A 17,588-nucleotide genomic window follows, 5' to 3' on the forward strand; every position below is an offset into this window, starting at 1 on the left:
TACTGCTACTGTTACTGTACTGTATATAATGTTAACAGTCTAGTATAGTGTTACTGTAAACAGTGTTACTGTATATAATGTTAACAGTCCAGTATGGTGTTACTGTATATAATTTTACAGTCCAGTATAGTGTTACTGTAAACAGTGTTACTGTATATAATGTTAACAGTCCAGTATAGTGTTACTGTAAACAGTGTTACTATATATAATGTTAACAGTCCAGTATAGTGTTACTGTAAACAGTGTTACTGTATATAATGTTAACAGTCCAGTATGGTGTTACTGTAAACAGTGTTACTGTATATAATGTTACAGTCCAGTATAGTGTTACTGTAAACAGTGTTACTGTATATAATGTTAACAGTCCAGTATAGTGTTACTGTAAACAGTGTTACTGTATATAATGTTAACAGTCCAGTAGTGTTACTGTAAACAGTGTTACTGTATATAATGTTAACAGTCCAGTATAGTGTTACTGTAAACAGTGTTACTGTATATAATGTTAACAGTCCAGTATGGTGTTACTGTAAACAGTGTTACTGTATATAATGTTAACAGTCCAGTATAGTGTTACTGTAAACAGTGTTACTGTATATAATGTTAACAGTCCAGTATGGTGTTACTGTAAACAGTGTTACTGTATATAATGTTAACAGTCCAGTATGGTAAGGAGTTTTACTGTATATAATGTTAACAGTCCAGTATGGTGTTACTGTAAACAGTATTACTGTATATAATGTTAACAGTCTAGTATAGTGTTACTGTATTTAATGTTAAAAGTCTAGTATAGTATTACTGTATATAATGTTAACAGTCTAGTATAGTGTTACTGTATATAATGTTAAAAGTCTAGTATAGTGTTACTCTATATAATGTTAACAGTCCAATATGGTAAAGAGTTTTACTGTATATAATGTGAACAGTCCAGTATGGTGTTACTGTAAACAGTTTTACTGTATATAATGTTAACAGTCCAGTATGGTAAGGAGTTTTACTGTATATAATGTGAACAGTCCAGTATGGTGTTACTGTAAACAGTTTTACTGTATATAATGTGAACAGTCCAGTATGGTGTTACTGTAAACAGTTTTACTGTATATAATGTGAACAGTCCAGTATGGTAAGGAGTTTTACTGTATATAATGTGAACAGTCCAGTATGGTGTTACTGTAAACAGTTTTACTGTATATAATGTGAACAGTCCAGTATGATGTTACTGTAAACAGTGTTACTGTATATAATGTTACAGTCCAGTATAGTGTTACTGTAAACAGTGTTACTGTATATAATGTTAACAGTCCAGTATTGTGTTACTGTAAACAGTGTTACTGTATATAATGTTAACAGTCCAGTATAGTGTTACGGTAAACAGTGTTACTGTATATAATGTTAACAGTCCAGTATAGTGTTACTGTAAACAGTGTTACTGTATATAATGTTAACAGTCCAGTATGGTGTTACTGTAAACAGTGTTACTGTATATAATGTTAACAGTCCAGTATGGTGTTACTGTAAACAGTGTTACTGTATATAATGTTAACAGTCCAGTATGGTAAGGAGTTTTACTGTATATAATGTTAACAGTCTAGTATAGTGTTACTGTATTTAATGTTAAAAGTCTAGTATAGTATTACTGTATATAATGTTAACAGTCTAGTATAGTGTTACTGTATATAATGTTAAAAGTCTAGTATAGTGTTACTCTATATAATGTTAACAGTCTAGTGTAGTGTTACTGTATACAATGTTAACAGTCTAGTATAGTGTTACTGTAAACAGTGTTACTGTATATAATGTTAACAGTCCAGTATGGTAAAGAGTTTTAATGTATATAATGTGAACAGTCAAGTATGGTGTTACTGTAAACAGTTTTACTGTATATAATGTTAACAGTCCAGTATGGTAAGGAGTTTTACTGTATATAATGTGAACAGTCCAGTATGGTGTTACTGTAAACAGTTTTACTGTATATCATGTGAACAGTCCAGTATGGTGTTACTGTAAACAGTTTTACTGTATATAATGTTAACAGTCCAGTATGGTAAGGAGTTTTACTGTATATAATGTGAACAGTCCAGTATGGTGTTACTGTAAACAGTTTTACTGTATATAATGTTAACAGTCCAGTATGGTAAATAGTTTTACTGTATATAATGTGAACAGTCCAGTATGGTAAGGAGTGTTACTGTATATAATGTGAACAGTCCAGTATGGTTTACTGTAAACAGTTTTACTGTATATAATGTTAACAGTCTAGTATAGTGTTCCTGTATTTAATGTTAAAAGTCTAGTATAGTATTACTGTAATATAATGTTAACAGTCTAGTACAGTGTTATTGTATATAATGTTAACAGTCTAGTGTAGTGTTACTGTATACAATGTTAACAGTCTAGTATAGTGTTACTGTAAAAAGTGTTACTGTATATAATGTTAACAGTCCAGTATGGTAAAGAGTTTTACTGTATATAATGTGAACAGTCCAGTATGGTGTTACTGTAAACAGTTTTACTGTATATAATGTGAACAGTCCAGTATGGTGTTACTGTAAACAGTTTTACTGTATATAATGTTAACAGTCCAGTATGGTAAGGAGTTTTACTGTATATAATGTGAACAGTCCAGTATGGTGTTACTGTAAACAGTTTTACTGTATATAATGTGAACAGTCCAGTATGGTGTTACTGTAAACAGTTTTACTGTATATAATGTTAACAGTCTAGTATTGTGTTACTGTAAACAGTGTTACGGTATATAATGTTAACAGTCCAGTATGGTAAATAGTTTTACTGTATATAATGTGAACAGTCCAGTATGGTAAGGAGTTTTACTGTATATAATGTTAACAGTCCAGTATGGTAAAGAGTTTTACTGTATATAATGTGAACAGTCCAGTATGGTTTACTGTAAACAGTTTTACTGTATATAATGTTAACAGTCTAGTATAGTGTTCCTGTATTTAATGTTAAAAGTCTAGTATAGTATTACTGTAATATAATGTTAACAGTCTAGTACAGTGTTATTGTATATAATGTTAACAGTCTAGTGTAGTGTTACTGTATACAATGTTAACAGTCTAGTATAGTGTTACTGTAAACAGTGTTACTGTATATAATGTTAACAGTCCAGTATGGTAAAGAGTTTTACTGTATATAATGTTAACAGTCCAGTATGGTGTTACTGTAAACAGTTTTACTGTATATAAGGTTAACAGTCCAGTATGGTAAGGGGTTTTACTGTATATACTGATAACTGACCAGTATGGTGTTACTGTAAACAGTTTTACTGTATATAAGGTTAACAGTCCAGTATGGTAAGGAGTTTTACTGTATATACTGATAACTGACCAGTATGGTAAACACAGACCATAATGGGGACAGAACCATTTAGCCAGGCTGTAGTGGGTTGGTTGGTAGGAGAATGACACCTTTCATTTGTTGTCCTATAGTCAACCCCTTTTCCTGTGTTTTCCTATTCTCTCTCCTCTGCAATCCAAAAGAAAACTCATACAGCTATATTACAAAGTCAAAATAAATAAAAATAACACATCACTTCTACGAACAGGAGGATCCGTAGAGACGTTATAAATTGTTCAAAAAGCCCAATGCTTCTTGTAATTTAAGGAACAAAAAGTGTTGTCCATAGATGTCAGCTGTTGATCTGATAAAGGACTCAAAATAAAATAACAGCACTGCTTCAAGTGTGACCCTCGTAAGAATCCTTACAAACCAGTATGAACCCATACAGTACCGTAAGGCAGTCAGTTATATGATCACATGAGAGATCTCTTCCCTCTTGCATGATTTCCTTGAATTTCTCCTCTCTCTCTCTCTCTCTCTCTCTCTCTCTCTCTCTCTCTCTCTCTCTCTCTCTCTCTCTCTCTCTCTCTCTCTCTCTCTCTCTCTCTCTCCTCTGTGTACTAATTCCTGTAATATTTTACTAATAACTATTTTACATCTCAATTTTCTGTCATACTGTACATGAACTCAATGAACATATGAAATATTGTGCACCTATAATATGCTCTATGTACAGTTTATGGCAGTTAAAAAGCATTAAAAAATACAACAGCAGAAGCATACTGCATTGCCTACCCTCTGACCGTGGCCTGTCAGTAGTCGTCCTCTCCTCTCCTTTCCTCTCCTCTCCTCTCCTCTCCTCTCCTCTCCTCTCCTCTCCTCTCCTCTCCTCTCCTCTCCTCTCCTCCTCTCCTCTCCTCTCCTCTCCTACTCTGACCATGGCCTGTCAGTAATCATACTCTCCCTCTCCTCTCCTCTCCTCCTACTCTCTCTCTCCTCTCCTCTCCTCTCCTCTCCTCTCCTCTCCTCTCCTCTCCTCTCCTCCTCTCCTCTCCTCTCCTCTCCTCTCCTCTCCTACTCTGACCATGGCCTGTCAGTAGTCATACTCTCCTCTCCTCTCCTCCTCTCCTCTCCTACTCTGACCACGGCCTGTCAGTAGTCATACCCTCCTCTCCTCTCCTACTCTGACCACGCCTTGCCGGTAGTCGTACCCCCTCTCCTCTCCTACTCTGACCACGCCCTGCCGGTAGTCGTACCCCCCTCCCCTCTCCTACTCTGACCATGGTCTGTCAGTACTCTCCTCTCCTCTCCTCTCCTACTCTGACCACGCCCTGCCGGTAGTCGTACCCTCCTCTCCTCTCCTACTCTGACCTTGGTCTGCCGGTATTCGTACCCTCCTCTCCTCTCCTACTCTGACCACGCCCTGCCGGTAGTCGTACCCTCCTCTCCTCTCCTACTCTGACCACGCCCTGCCGGTAGTCGTACCCTCCTCTCCTACTCTGACCATGGTCTGTCAGTACTCTCCTCTCCTCTCCTCTCCTCTCCTCTCCTCTCCTACTCTGAACACACCCTGCCGGTAGTCGTACCCCCCCCCTCCTCTCCTACTCTGACCACGGCCTGTCAGTAGTCATACCTCCTCTCCTCTCCTCTCCTCTCCTCTCCCTCTCCTCTCCTCTCCTCTCCTCTCCTCTCCTCTCCTCTCCTCTCCTCTCCCTCTCCTCTCCTCCCCCCCCTCCCCCCCCTCCCCTCCCCTCTCCTCTCCTCTCCTCTCCTCTCCTCTCCTACTCTGACCACGCCCTGCCGGTAGTCGTACCCCCCCTCTCCTCTCCTACTCTGACCACGGCCTGTCAGTAGTCATACCCTCCTCTCCTCTGCTCTGACCACGCCTTGCCGGTAGTCGTACCCCCCTCTCCTCTCCTCTCCTCTCCTACTCTGACCACGCCCTGCCGGTAGTCGTACCAACCCTCTCCTCTCCTACTCTGACCACGGCCTGTCAGTAGTCATACCCTCCTCTCCTCTCCTCTCCTACTCTGACCACGCCTTGCCGGTAGTCGTACCCCCCCTCTCCTCTCCTACTCTGACCACGCCCTGCCGGTAGTCGTACCCCCCTCTCCTCTCCTACTCTGACCACGGTCTGTCAGTAGTCATACCCTCCTCTCCTCTCCTCTCCTACTTTGACCAGGGCCTGTCAGTAGTCATGCCCTCCTCTCCTCTCCTCCCCCTCTCCTCTCCTACTCTGACCAAGGCTTACCAGTGTTCTTACCCCCCCTCTCTCCTCACTTCTCCTCTCCTCTGTGTTATTACAGCATAACCTCTTCCTACTCCTGTTGGTTTAAAGGATTAGAGTAGCGGGGTGGTTTCCAACGGTTACGGCAACCAACGGTATGCTCTTCATGCAGCCAGGAACTACTGGTTCATCAGAGGCCAGGGATAAAGACAGGGATAGAGAGAGGGAAAGGGAAAGATAGAGAGACCGAGTTATTATATTTCAGGGAGAGAGAGAGAGAGAGGCTGTTGGCTCCATCTTCATCTTCTTCTTCTTCTCTTTGATTGATCTATCACACCCCTCGTCTCTCAAGGATACACAGATGTGGTTTCCTCTACATCTCCATATCACGACCATGTGTGCACTGTAGTTTACAGTTGTACTATATGGTCCATGTCAGTGTTATTATTGTTTTGATGTGTTTGAGATGACAGAGAAGACCCCATAGTTTTCCTCCTCACTTTGAAGTTGTGGAGGAAGGGAATGAGGGATGCATGGAGGGATGCATGGAGGGAGGGAGGGAGGGAGGGTTAAGTACACGGGAGAGGAGAGGGCGTCCACATTCCATCTACAGATGTAGAGAGAGACAGAGAGAGAGAGACAGAGAGAGTTTATATATATTCAGAGAGAGAGTTTATATATTCACTTTATATATTATCTACCTCACTTGCTTTGGCAATGTTAACACATGTTTCCCATGCCAATAAAGCCCTTGAATTGAATTGAATTGAGAGACAGAGAGAGGGAGAGAGACAGAGAGAGAGACAGAGAGAGAGACAGAGAGCAACAGAGAGAGACAGAGAGAGAGAGAGAGACAGAGAGCAACAGAGAGAGACAGAGAGAGAGAGAGACAGAGAGAGACAGAGAGACAGAGACAGAGAGAGACAGAGACAGAGACAGAGAGAGACAGAGAGAGACAGAGACAGAGAGAGACAGGAGAGACAGAGAGAGACAGAGAGAGACAGAGACAGAGAGAGACAGGAGAGAGAGAGACAGAGAGAGAGACAGGAGAGACAGAGAGAGAGACAGGAGAGACAGAGAGAGACAGAGTATACAAGGTGTCCTCTGAGTTCACACAGAAATTCCCTGGGAATAGATTATGTCTGACGCCGTGTCATGATAGGCTGTCCTGTCACCAGAGTAATGTTCACACCTGCAGGGAGTCTCTTTAGCAGACTCCCCTGTTGAGCACCAAGGATCTATGACACACATCACACATCATCGAGACATCTCCCATAGGCTTTATTCTGGCTCTGATCTGTTCTGTCAGTAATGAGCTGTGCTGTAAACAGGTTATTGTACATTTTCCAGTAAATAAGTTGCTGTGAATTTGTAATTTATTAACTGGAAACAACTTGCCCGTAAGTTATTGTAAAAGTAACAATAGTGACTGGCCTCACTCTCCAGTACAGTAGGTAGACTGTGAATGGCCTCACTCTCCAGTACAGTAGGTAGACAGTGAATGGCCTCACTCTCCAGTACAGTAGGTAGACTGTGAATGGCCTCACTCTCCAGTACAGTAGGTAGACTGTGAATGGCCTCTCTCTCCAGTACAGTAGGTAGACTGTGAATGGCCTCTCTCCAGTACAGTAGGTAGACTGTGAATGGCCTCTCTCCAGTACAGTAGGTAGAGTGTGAATGGCCTCTCTCCAGTACAGTCTCCAGTACAGTAGGGAGACTGTGAATGGCCTCTCTCTCCAGTACAGTAGGTAGACTGTGAATGGTCCCTCTCTCTCCAGTACAGTACCTAGACTGTGAATGGCCTCTCTCTCCAGTACAGTACCTAGACTGTGAATGGCCTCACACTCCAGTACAGTAGGTAGACTGTGAATGGCCTCTCTCCAGTACAGTACCTAGACTGTGAATGGCCTCTCTCTCCAGTACAGTAGGTAGACTGTGAATGGCCTCTCTCTCCAGTACAGTAGGTAGACTGTGAATGGCCTCTCTCTCCAGTACAGTAGGTAGACTGTGAATGGCCTCTCTCCAGTACAGTACCTAGACTGTGAATGGCCTCTCTCCAGTACAGTAGCTAGACTGTGAATGGCCTCTCTCCAGTACAGTAGGTAGACTGTGAACAGTACAGTAGGTAGACTGTGAATGGCCTCTCCAGTACAGTAGGTAGACTGTGAATGGCCTCTCTCCAGTACAGTAGGTAGACTGTGAATGGCCTCTCTCTCCAGACAGTAGGTAGACTGTGAATGGCCTCTCTCTGAGTAGGTAGACTGTGAATGGCCTCTCTCTCCAGTACAGTAGGTAGACTGTGAATGGCCTCTCTCCAGTACAGTACAGTAGGTAGACTGTGAATGGCCTCTCTCTCCAGTACAGTAGCTAGACTGTGAATGGCCTCTCTCCAGTACAGTAGGTAGACTGTGAATGGCCTCTCTCCAGTACAGTAGGTAGACTGTGAATGGCCTCTCTCTCCAGTACAGTAGGTAGACTGTGAATGGCCTCTCTCTCCAGTACAGTAGGTAGACTGTGAATGGCCTCTCTCCAGTACAGTAGCTAGACTGTGAATGGCCTCTCTCTCCAGTACAGTAGCTAGACTGTGAATGGCCTCTCTCCAGTACAGTAGCTAGACTGTGAATGGCCTCTCTCCAGTACAGTAGCTAGACTGTGAATGGCCTCACTCTCCAGTACAGTAGGTAGACTGTGAATGGCCTCACTCTCCAGTACAGTAGGTAGACTGTGAATGGCCTCTCTCCAGTACAGTAGGTAGACTGTGAATGGCCTCTCTCCAGTACAGTAGGTAGACTGTGAATGGCCTCTCTCTCCAGTACAGTAGGTAGACTGTGAATGGCCTCTCTCTCCAGTACAGTAGGTAGACTGTGAATGGCCTCTCTCTCCAGTACAGTAGGTAGACTGTGAATGGCCTCACTCTCCAGTACAGTAGGTAGACTGTGAATGGCCTCTCTCTCCAGTACAGTAGGTAGACTGTGAATGGCCTCTCTCCAGTACAGTAGCTAGACTGTGAATGGTCTCACACTCCAGTACAGTAGGTAGACTGTGAATGGCCTCACTCTCCAGTACAGTAGGTAGACTGTGAATGGCCTCTCTCTCCAGTACAGTAGCTAGACTGTGAATGTAGGTAGACTGTGAATGGCCTCTCTCCAGTACAGTAGGTAGCCTCACTCCAGTACAGTAGGTAGACTGTGAATGGCCCTCACTCCAGTACAGTAGGTAGACTGTGAATGGCCTCTGTGAATGGCCTCTCCAGTACAGTAGGTAGACTGTGAAATGGCCTCTCTCTCCAGTACAGTAGGTAGACTGTGAATGGCCTCTCTCCAGTACAGTAGGTAGACTGTGAATGGCCTCTCTCTCCAGTACAGTAGGTAGACTGTGAATGGCCCTCTCTCAGTACAGTGAATGGCCTCTCTCTCCAGTACAGTAGTAGACTGTGAATGGCCTCTCTCTCCAGTACAGTAGGTAGACTGTGAATGGCCTCTCTCTCCAGTACAGTAGGTAGACTGTGAATGGCCTCACTCTCCAGTACAGTAGGTAGACTGTGAATGGCCTCACACTCCAGTACAGTAGGTAGACTGTGAATGGCCTCTCTCCAGTACATAGCTAGACCTCACACTCCAGTACAGTAGGTAGACTGTGAATGGCTCTCCAGTACAGTAGCTAGACTGTGAATGGCCCTCTCTCCAGTACAGTAGGTAGACTGTGAATGGTACAGTAGCTAGACTGTGAATGGCCTCACTCTCCAGTACAGTAGGTAGACTGTGAATGGCCTCACTCTCCAGTACAGTAGGTAGACTGTGAATGGCCTCACACTCCAGTACAGTAGGTAGACTGTGAATGGCCCCTCTCTCCAGTACAGTAGCTAGACTGTGAATGGCCTCACTCTCCAGTACAGTAGGTAGACTGTGAATGGCCTCTCTCTCCAGTACAGTAGCTAGACTGTGAATGGCCTCACACTCCAGTACAGTAGGTAGACTGTGAATGGCCTCTCTCTCCAGTACAGTAGCTAGACTGTGAATGGCCTCACACTCCAGTACAGTAGGTAGACTGTGAATGGCCTCTCTCTCTCCAGTACAGTAGGTGGCGGAGTATGCACCTAAAAGGTGGATGCGATCTGCTAACCCCAATCTCAAAGAAGAAGAAGAAGCTAGTCCCCTGTCAGTGATGCAGCCTTGGTACAGGCATGTGATACCAAAGAACAATACAATATTTAATTTATTGCTAGTCACCGTGTAATTGTAATGCTTTCCTACCAGACCATCAGGTCAGTGAGTGTAATGGATTAGCTACAGTAAATTACTGTGGATTTTACAATAACCCACTTGTAAGTAGTTGACAGTAAACATCAACTTTCTGTGAACCAGCTGCCATTAAGATACTGGAAAATGCACAGTAACCTCTGGTGATGTTATGTTTTGATACCGGAGCTCCAGGGCATGTGTTGAAATGGCTAAGTTCTTCAAAGCAGTGTGCCGATGCCTGTATCGCTTTATCAGAAGCACGTGATCAATGACTTCTGGATCTTTGTTTCGTCAAAACAAACACCTGATTGTTTTTTTGGGGGGGAGAAAAAGACTACGCTGCGCACACACTACAAGGTGTGTGATGTCATCTATCGTAGTTTGGCTGCTCTAAAACCTCAACGCTCGGCTCTAAAACCTCAACGCCCGGCTCTAAAACCTCAACGCTTGGCTCTAAAACCTCAACGCCCGGCTCTAAAACCTCAACGCTCGGCTCTAAAACCTCAACGCTCGGCTCTAAAACCTCAACGCTTGGCTCTAAAACCTCAACCCTCGGCTGGAAAACCTCAACGCTCGGCTCTAAAACCTCAACCCTCGGCTGGAAAACCTCAACGCTCGGCTCTAAAACCTCAACGCTCGGCTCTAAAACCTCAACGCTCGGCTCTAAAACCTCAACGCTCGGCTGGAAAACCTCAACGCTCGGCTCTAAAACCTCAACGCTCGGCTCTAAAACCTCAACGCTTGGCTCTAAAACCTCAACCCTCGGCTGGAAAACCTCAACGCTCGGCTCTAAAACCTCAACCCTCGGCTGGAAAACCTCAACGCTCGGCTCTAAAACCTCAACGCTCGGCTCTAAAACCTCAATGCTCCAGAAAGCTTAGTTTCCCCATCACTAGTAACCGCTTAACAGTGTCACACATTTGTATAAATAAAATTACACAACTGCCCAATACCAAAAAGAGGTGTTCAACTGTCATCAACATGATAAAACAACTTAAACTGGTACAACACTTCCACTGATGGTTGGCACAAATACAACACATTTTTAGACCATGCCCCCAAATATGATAATGAGCCCTCACCAGCAAATTGCCCCCCACCTACATTTCAAAGTCCAGTAACGATTTTTACCTAATGCTGCATTCGTAACCAAGTGGGAAGTGAGAATCGACCACATACGATTGGGAAAAATCCACTTGAACAGCCCTACAACTGGTAATTACTAGCGGGAAACGCGTCTATCATCTTTGACTTTGCCAACATGCTGACCTCTGACATCACCCACTAAGGAAATGACCTTGGTAACAGCATTTGACAGTTAAATGTAACAACAAAACATAATTTATAAAAAGCGATCTATTAATAATGGTTTTTGAACTCTATAAAATGTTTGCTTGTAGTTTATGGTCGACGCAGCTTGTTGGCCATTAGCCATTTGGCGTTTCCTACAGATTTCAAAGCACGTGAATGCATCCAACGGGTATTAATGACCACCTCCCATATGGTTACGAACAGAGCGTTATGGCTGTGGGTACACAGACCCACAAGCCTTTGCGCCCCGTCATGACGAGTTCCATTTTTTTGTGGCCCCAATACCCATCAAGTTGCCCACACCAATACTAGATTATACTCACATGCACCCAGGTACCGGCCAGTACCATGTGAGTACCTATGTGGGCCTCTGAAGATACCTTATGAGTACTTTTGACTCTATTGTGGAAATTGCCATTGGCTGCATTAGGAGAGATCCCATGTAGCCTTGTTTACATGTTGGAACACTGGGATGTGTGATATGTGATCTACACCTCAATTAGGCTGATAGAAATCCTCATTATTTTCTTTATTTATATTTGAGTATCATTATTTCAATATAACCTACACAGTCTCATTCTGAACGTCTACCGTGAGAAGTAATGGTTGTGGCATCGTGACAGTATCTACACGAGCAGGCCACTCCCTGATTTGCCACCCAGTTACACCTCCGCCACCACCAAAACAACCAGCTGTGTGTCGGCTATAGCGTGTTTACGCTTGGATCTGATTCTGATTGAATCTAGGCCTTAAAGTCTAGTGTCCCTGAGCACTGCTACTTTTTAGTCGGTGTCAGATAATCACACACGTATTGACTTGATTTTGGGCAAATTTTTAGCAATGTACAGAAATGTATTCTTGCCACTAAGTTTGTGGCCATAAGCACATCTAAATTACACTATAGGTTTGCCAAGTTAATTTGCATGAGGGGTCCAAAAATTCACAAGTGCATTGCGATTGACAGTAAATATATAGCAAAACACCAATACAGTATCCTTTTACGATATAAATGTACCATAAAGTGACTACAAAATGTACTACTAAATGAATAGCAATGACTAACAGTGTAGTTTTATGTTTCCACATGTTGAACAACATGATTTCGTGAAACGTGAAATCACGTGAAAACGTGTTTTGGGAACACTTCACGTGACAGTTCACATGTGAAAACGTGTTTTTTTATTTAAATTGTTTTAAACGTGACAGTTCACATTTGATCACGTTTGTGAAAATGTGTTTTGGGAATTCCATTCCATCTCATATTGACAGTTCACATGTGAACAGCAACACCTTCACGTGACAGTTCACATGTGAAAACGTGTTTTGGGCCTCTCCCTGTTTGACCTGGTTAGTATGTGTCCTTCACGTGACAGTTCACCCGTGTTTGACCTTCACGTGACAGTTCACATGTGAAAACGTGTTTTGGGATAGTAGTTCACATGTGAAAACGTGTTTTGTCACGTGACAGTTATGTGTGTTTTGGGAACACTTCACGTGATACGTGTTTTGGGAACACTTACGGCAGTGCATGTGAAAACGTGTTTTTGACCTGTGAAAATGTGTTTTAGTATGTGAAAACGTGTTTTTTTATTTTAAATTTTTTTAAACGTCACATTTGATCACGTTTTCAAACGTGAAATTCCATCCCATCTCATATTGATCAAGTGAACAGCAACACCTCACGGCTCAACGCCTCTCCCCTCTTTGACCTGGATAGTATGTGTGTATGTGTTGATATGTAGGCTGCTGCGTGTTTGACCTGGATAGTATGTGTGTATGTGTTGATATGTAGGCTGCGTGTGTTTGACCTGGATAGTACCTGTTGATAGTATGCTGCGTGTTTGACCTGGATAGTATGTGTGTATGTGTGATATGTAGGCTGTTGATATGTAGGCTGCTGCGTGTTTGACCTGGATAGTATGTGTGTATGTGTTGTGTAGGCTGCTGCGTGTTTGACCTTGTATGTGTGTATGTGTTGATATGTAGGCTGCTGACCGTGTTTGACCTGGATAGTATGTGTGTATGTGTTGATATAGGCTGCTGCGTGTTTGACCTGGATAGTATGTGTGTATGTGTTGATATGTAGGCTGCTGCGTGTTTGACCTGGATAGTAGGCTGCTGCGTGTTTGACCTGGATAGTATGTGTGTATGTGTTGATATGTAGGCTGCTGCGTGTTTGACCTGGATAGTATGTGTGTATGTGTTGATATGTAGGCTGCTGCGTGTTTGACCTGGATAGTATGTGTGTATGTGTTGATATGTAGGCTGCTGCGTGTTTGACCTGGATAGTATGTGTGTATGTGTTGATATGTAGGCTGCTGCTGACCGTGTTTGCGTGTTTGACCTGGATAGTATGTGTGTATGTGTTGATATGTAGGCTGCTGCGTGTTTGACCTGGTAGTATGTGTGTATGTGTTGATATGTAGGCTGCTGCGTGTTTGTATAGTATGTGTGTATGTGTTGATATGTAGGCTGCGTGTTTGACCTGGATAGTATGTGTGTATGTGTTGATATGTAGGCTGCGTGTTTGACCGTGTTTGACCTGTTTGACCTAGTATGTGTGTATGTGTTGATATGTAGGCTGCTGCGTGTTTGACCTGGATAGTATGTGTGTATGTGTTGATATGTAGGCTGCTGCGTGTTTGACCTGGATAGTATGTGTGTATGTGTTGATATGTAGGCTGCTGCGTGTTTGACCTGGATAGTATGTGTGTATGTGTTGATATGTAGGCTGCTGCGTGTTTGACCTGGATAGTATGTGTGTATGTGTTGATATGTAGGCTGCTGCGTGTTTGACCTGGATAGTATGTGTGTATGTGTTGATATGTAGGCTGCGTGTGTTTGACCTAGATAGTATGTGTGTATGTGTTGATATGTAGGCTGCTGCGTGTTTGACCTGGATAGTATGTGTGTATGTGTTGATATGTAGGCTGCTGCGTGTTTGACCTGGATAGTATGTGTGTATGTGTTGATATGTAGGCTGCGTGTGCCTTTGGTAATTCTTAAAACATTGATGTAGTTCTGTCCTCGAGCTGTTCTTGTTTATTAATGTTCTGTATTATGTTTCATGTGGACCCCAAGAAGAGTAGCTACTGCTTTTGCAACAGCTAATGGGGATCCTAATAAAATACCAAATGTGTTATCACTGTTCAGCTAAAAATATGATCCCGCCAGGGATTTGAACTCAGAACCTCTCGAGGTACACTGATCTTTCTGCTGCGCCACAAGGTCTGTAGTGTATCCCAAAACATTCATTACCTACAGTACATATCTGCACTTAGCAAAAGAGTGCCATCTGCACAACTATTTTAGTTACCAGTTAATCTGACTATTCTCTCATAATTGATTTAACTTACTTATTTCAGCAATTTTAGGGTTTTCTGTATAGTTGTCTAATGTTGGTGGGGTATGTTGTTGTGTTTTAAAGGTGCACTGTGCAGAAATCGCTCCGCCATTTTCTTGTTGCTAAAATTCTAATAGTTTGCCTAAATGTAATTTAAGTTTATGTGTGACAAAACAAGCAAGCATAGTGAAGAGAATCATTGTACCATCTAAACCCGCTGTGAAATATATTTTCCATAAACATTTTCTCTTTCTTATTTCAGCTGTTTGAAGCTGGTGTAAAAAAAATTAAAAAAAATAAAAGATGAAAAAAAGAAACTTGGAAAGCATAGAAATAGAGCACACAGAACAGATCTAAACTTGTCTTAGACCTGCTTTCAATTAGAATGACAGATCTATAATTTCTATGTGAATTTGGTCAGGTTGCCCAAAAACTCACATATTGCAGCTTTAATGGTACTCCTGGATCATTATAATAACATAATTGTTTTTTCTTGTGTGTATTTAAAAAAAAAAAAAACTGAGATTTATGTTGATGTCTAGAGTGTAGGAATAAAGGTGAAATCAGTTACTGACAATAGACATTGTGGCGGAGCAGGAAGATTGGAATGCTGTGAACCAAGAGGATGTGAGTTCAAATCCCAGGTAATAACATGTTGTACATTAATTACTCTATAAATACACACAACGTTGTCAAATATGTGTTAAAATCAGACATTGTGGCAGAGCAGGAAGATTGGAATGCTGTGAACCAACAGGTTATTAGTTCATGTCCCAGGTCATGAATGACATGTTTAAGTATGGTATATACAATGTATGGCAAAGTGTGCCAAATATGTCGATTTAAAACACTGTATGTTTAAAGCATAGTGTGTTTATCATAAAGACTCATTTTTGTTTGCGGGCATCGCCTGTGAAATCTCGTGAAAATTTAAATTGGGTTTACTTTCAGAATTGACTGGAACTTTAATAGAATTGACCTCAACGTTGGTTAGCATACATGGGACGCAACCACACCTGGGATTTGAACTCACACCCTCTTAGATGACGGCAAACCTGATTTCACATATGGGCAAAACATGTGGAAATATCACATGTGAAATCATGTGGTTTTTCCATAAGGGTGGGGAGACAGGAGTATTCAGCATTCATCTCCAGCGCAGCCAATACTCTACACTTTTCAGTTTTTTTCCCTCTACTAGGCTACGGTATAGTTACTGCATTTTGCCTTTGTAGGGCAGAGTACAGTCCTATTTGTCCCTCCTACCAGTCCGTTCCGTCACCGTCTCCCTCCTCTCTTTCTCTTCCTCGTGCACATTCACGGTTTAACTGCTGCCACGGCGAGGAGAGGAGGCGGTTCAACCGACGTTTAGCTACACCTCGTAAGGCAAGGGAGTGGGCAGACCCTGTACCGCCGCTGCTCTCGCCTCTACCGTGTACCGTAGGCTACCGTGCTCATCACGGATCACGCACTGCTTACGACCTCTGCACCCCCCCCCAGCTCGTTTGGCTATTGGTATTGTAGGACCTATAATCTCCAGGCAATCTGGATCGACCTATCCAGTTCCGGTAACGAACAGCGGCAGTTTGAGCAGAGAAGCACAGCCCCCTGGTTTCTCTCCGTAGCGTGTCCCTCCTTGCGCTCTGCTCTCTCACAGGCAGACATGGATGATGGTCCGTCTTCGACAAGCTGTTTTCGAAGGATAACGGACTGTTTTCTGGGCCCAAGTAAGTAGTTTTTCTTTGCAACAGTCAAACTGTTGAATTCCATCTTTATCAATGGGGATCATGTCCATCCATTCAGAATATAAATGTGTTGGTATTCCCCACATTTTACGCACGTTTTATTATGCACGATTTGAACGCGGGATTTTATGGCTCTAGTTTTTGGACTTTGCCGTGATCACAATTAGGCTACACATTAATGCTCGATTATTATCATGTATATATTTGACATGTGTGGCATCTTTATCTTCACAGGGAGACATGTTGAGAAACGTATGTCTCTTTTACAGATTAACCCTGCAATTACAAATTATATAAACATCAATACCCTACGAGAAGCAAAACAGAGATACAAAAGACAAAACAGTGAATAGCCTACAGAATGAAATACACATTTCTTATTACGATCACTTCCAATTATAACAACTTGAAAATAGCCTCTCCAACTTTCAGAACGGCAACAGATTGATAGCTGATCAGTGATAACATCCGAAACATGGGTGTTATCAGGGGAACGGTAGAATACCCCACAACATGTAGTTTAGCCTAGTAGAACGATGAGGAGTAGACACAGTCCTATACTTTACGAAGAGAGTACCGGTATGAAATCCCTGATCTAATTGTTTGTGGTAACGTTGGTGTACGGAGCTGGTGTCGCGAAAGAAGCAGCATCACTGTTGACCCGTTTCTCCAGAACCTAAAGTCCAGACTCTGTCTATGCATTGCGCGTTCATTCCTTGCAAGACTGCGCGGTTATGGCTCAGTAGATAGGCCCCCGTTGTTATGTTGAACTTACATACAAAGTTAAACGTAAAAGCGAAATAACGTATATACATACGCCTGTCTGTAGAGTAGAACTATCAAGATTTCCCTTGACTCGCCCTACACGGCAGCCACCTATTTAGGCGCGTTTTTCTCTGACGCACATCGCACCTACAGTAGGACTACAGTTACACTTGATTGTTCTTAAACTGCTTGTTTGGACCTTGGATGCTGCGTGTACAAGCAGTCTTCCAAACCGTGCTATATTGGCCATCACATGCACACACTATGCCTGCTAACAGTTCAATCAGAAATGGATCACTGTGCCTCCATCAGAATATCATGTTCACGTTGCTGTCCCGAATCATCGCTTGTATTTATTTAAACTCGCATATTATTTCACGTTGCTTCCAGCCTAGCATTTAGTTCGGTGCAGCGGGGGTTAATATAACGTTTGTCTGTCTGTCCAACCTCGGAAACAATGTTTTACTTCAGAAGTTGATTTCTGTACAATACATAGAGAGTGAACGGTGCCCAGACGAGAAGAGACAACAACAAAACATTCTGAGCCAAGGTGAAATCACGCATCAACTGATCAAGGTCATTATTATGGACATATCCAAGTAAATGCCAAAATGTCAAAATAAAAAATACAAATCTCAAACAAAAGAAAATGCAGCTCG

At 42.6% G+C, this 17,588-nt stretch overlaps 1 long non-coding RNA gene across 3 annotated transcripts; it reads left to right on the plus strand.

The window, feature by feature from the left end:
- Positions 1–7,435: 7,435 nt before the first annotated feature.
- LOC127915188 (uncharacterized) lies at positions 7,436–9,039 on the plus strand. 3 transcript variants are annotated; one of them, XR_008090514.1, is made up of 4 exons: positions 7,436–7,524; positions 7,960–8,031; positions 8,310–8,417; positions 8,987–9,039. It is a non-coding gene; the product is annotated as an uncharacterized LOC127915188 (long non-coding RNA). The 3 variants fall into 3 exon arrangements; XR_008090513.1 differs by lacking the exon at positions 8,987–9,039 and adding an exon at positions 8,857–8,909; XR_008090511.1 differs by lacking the exon at positions 8,987–9,039 and adding an exon at positions 8,454–8,506.
- Positions 9,040–17,588: the final 8,549 nt, after the last annotated feature.

This window comes from Oncorhynchus keta, chromosome 3, assembly GCF_023373465.1.
Source record: "Oncorhynchus keta strain PuntledgeMale-10-30-2019 chromosome 3, Oket_V2, whole genome shotgun sequence".
Classification (NCBI taxonomy): domain Eukaryota; kingdom Metazoa; phylum Chordata; class Actinopteri; order Salmoniformes; family Salmonidae; genus Oncorhynchus; species Oncorhynchus keta.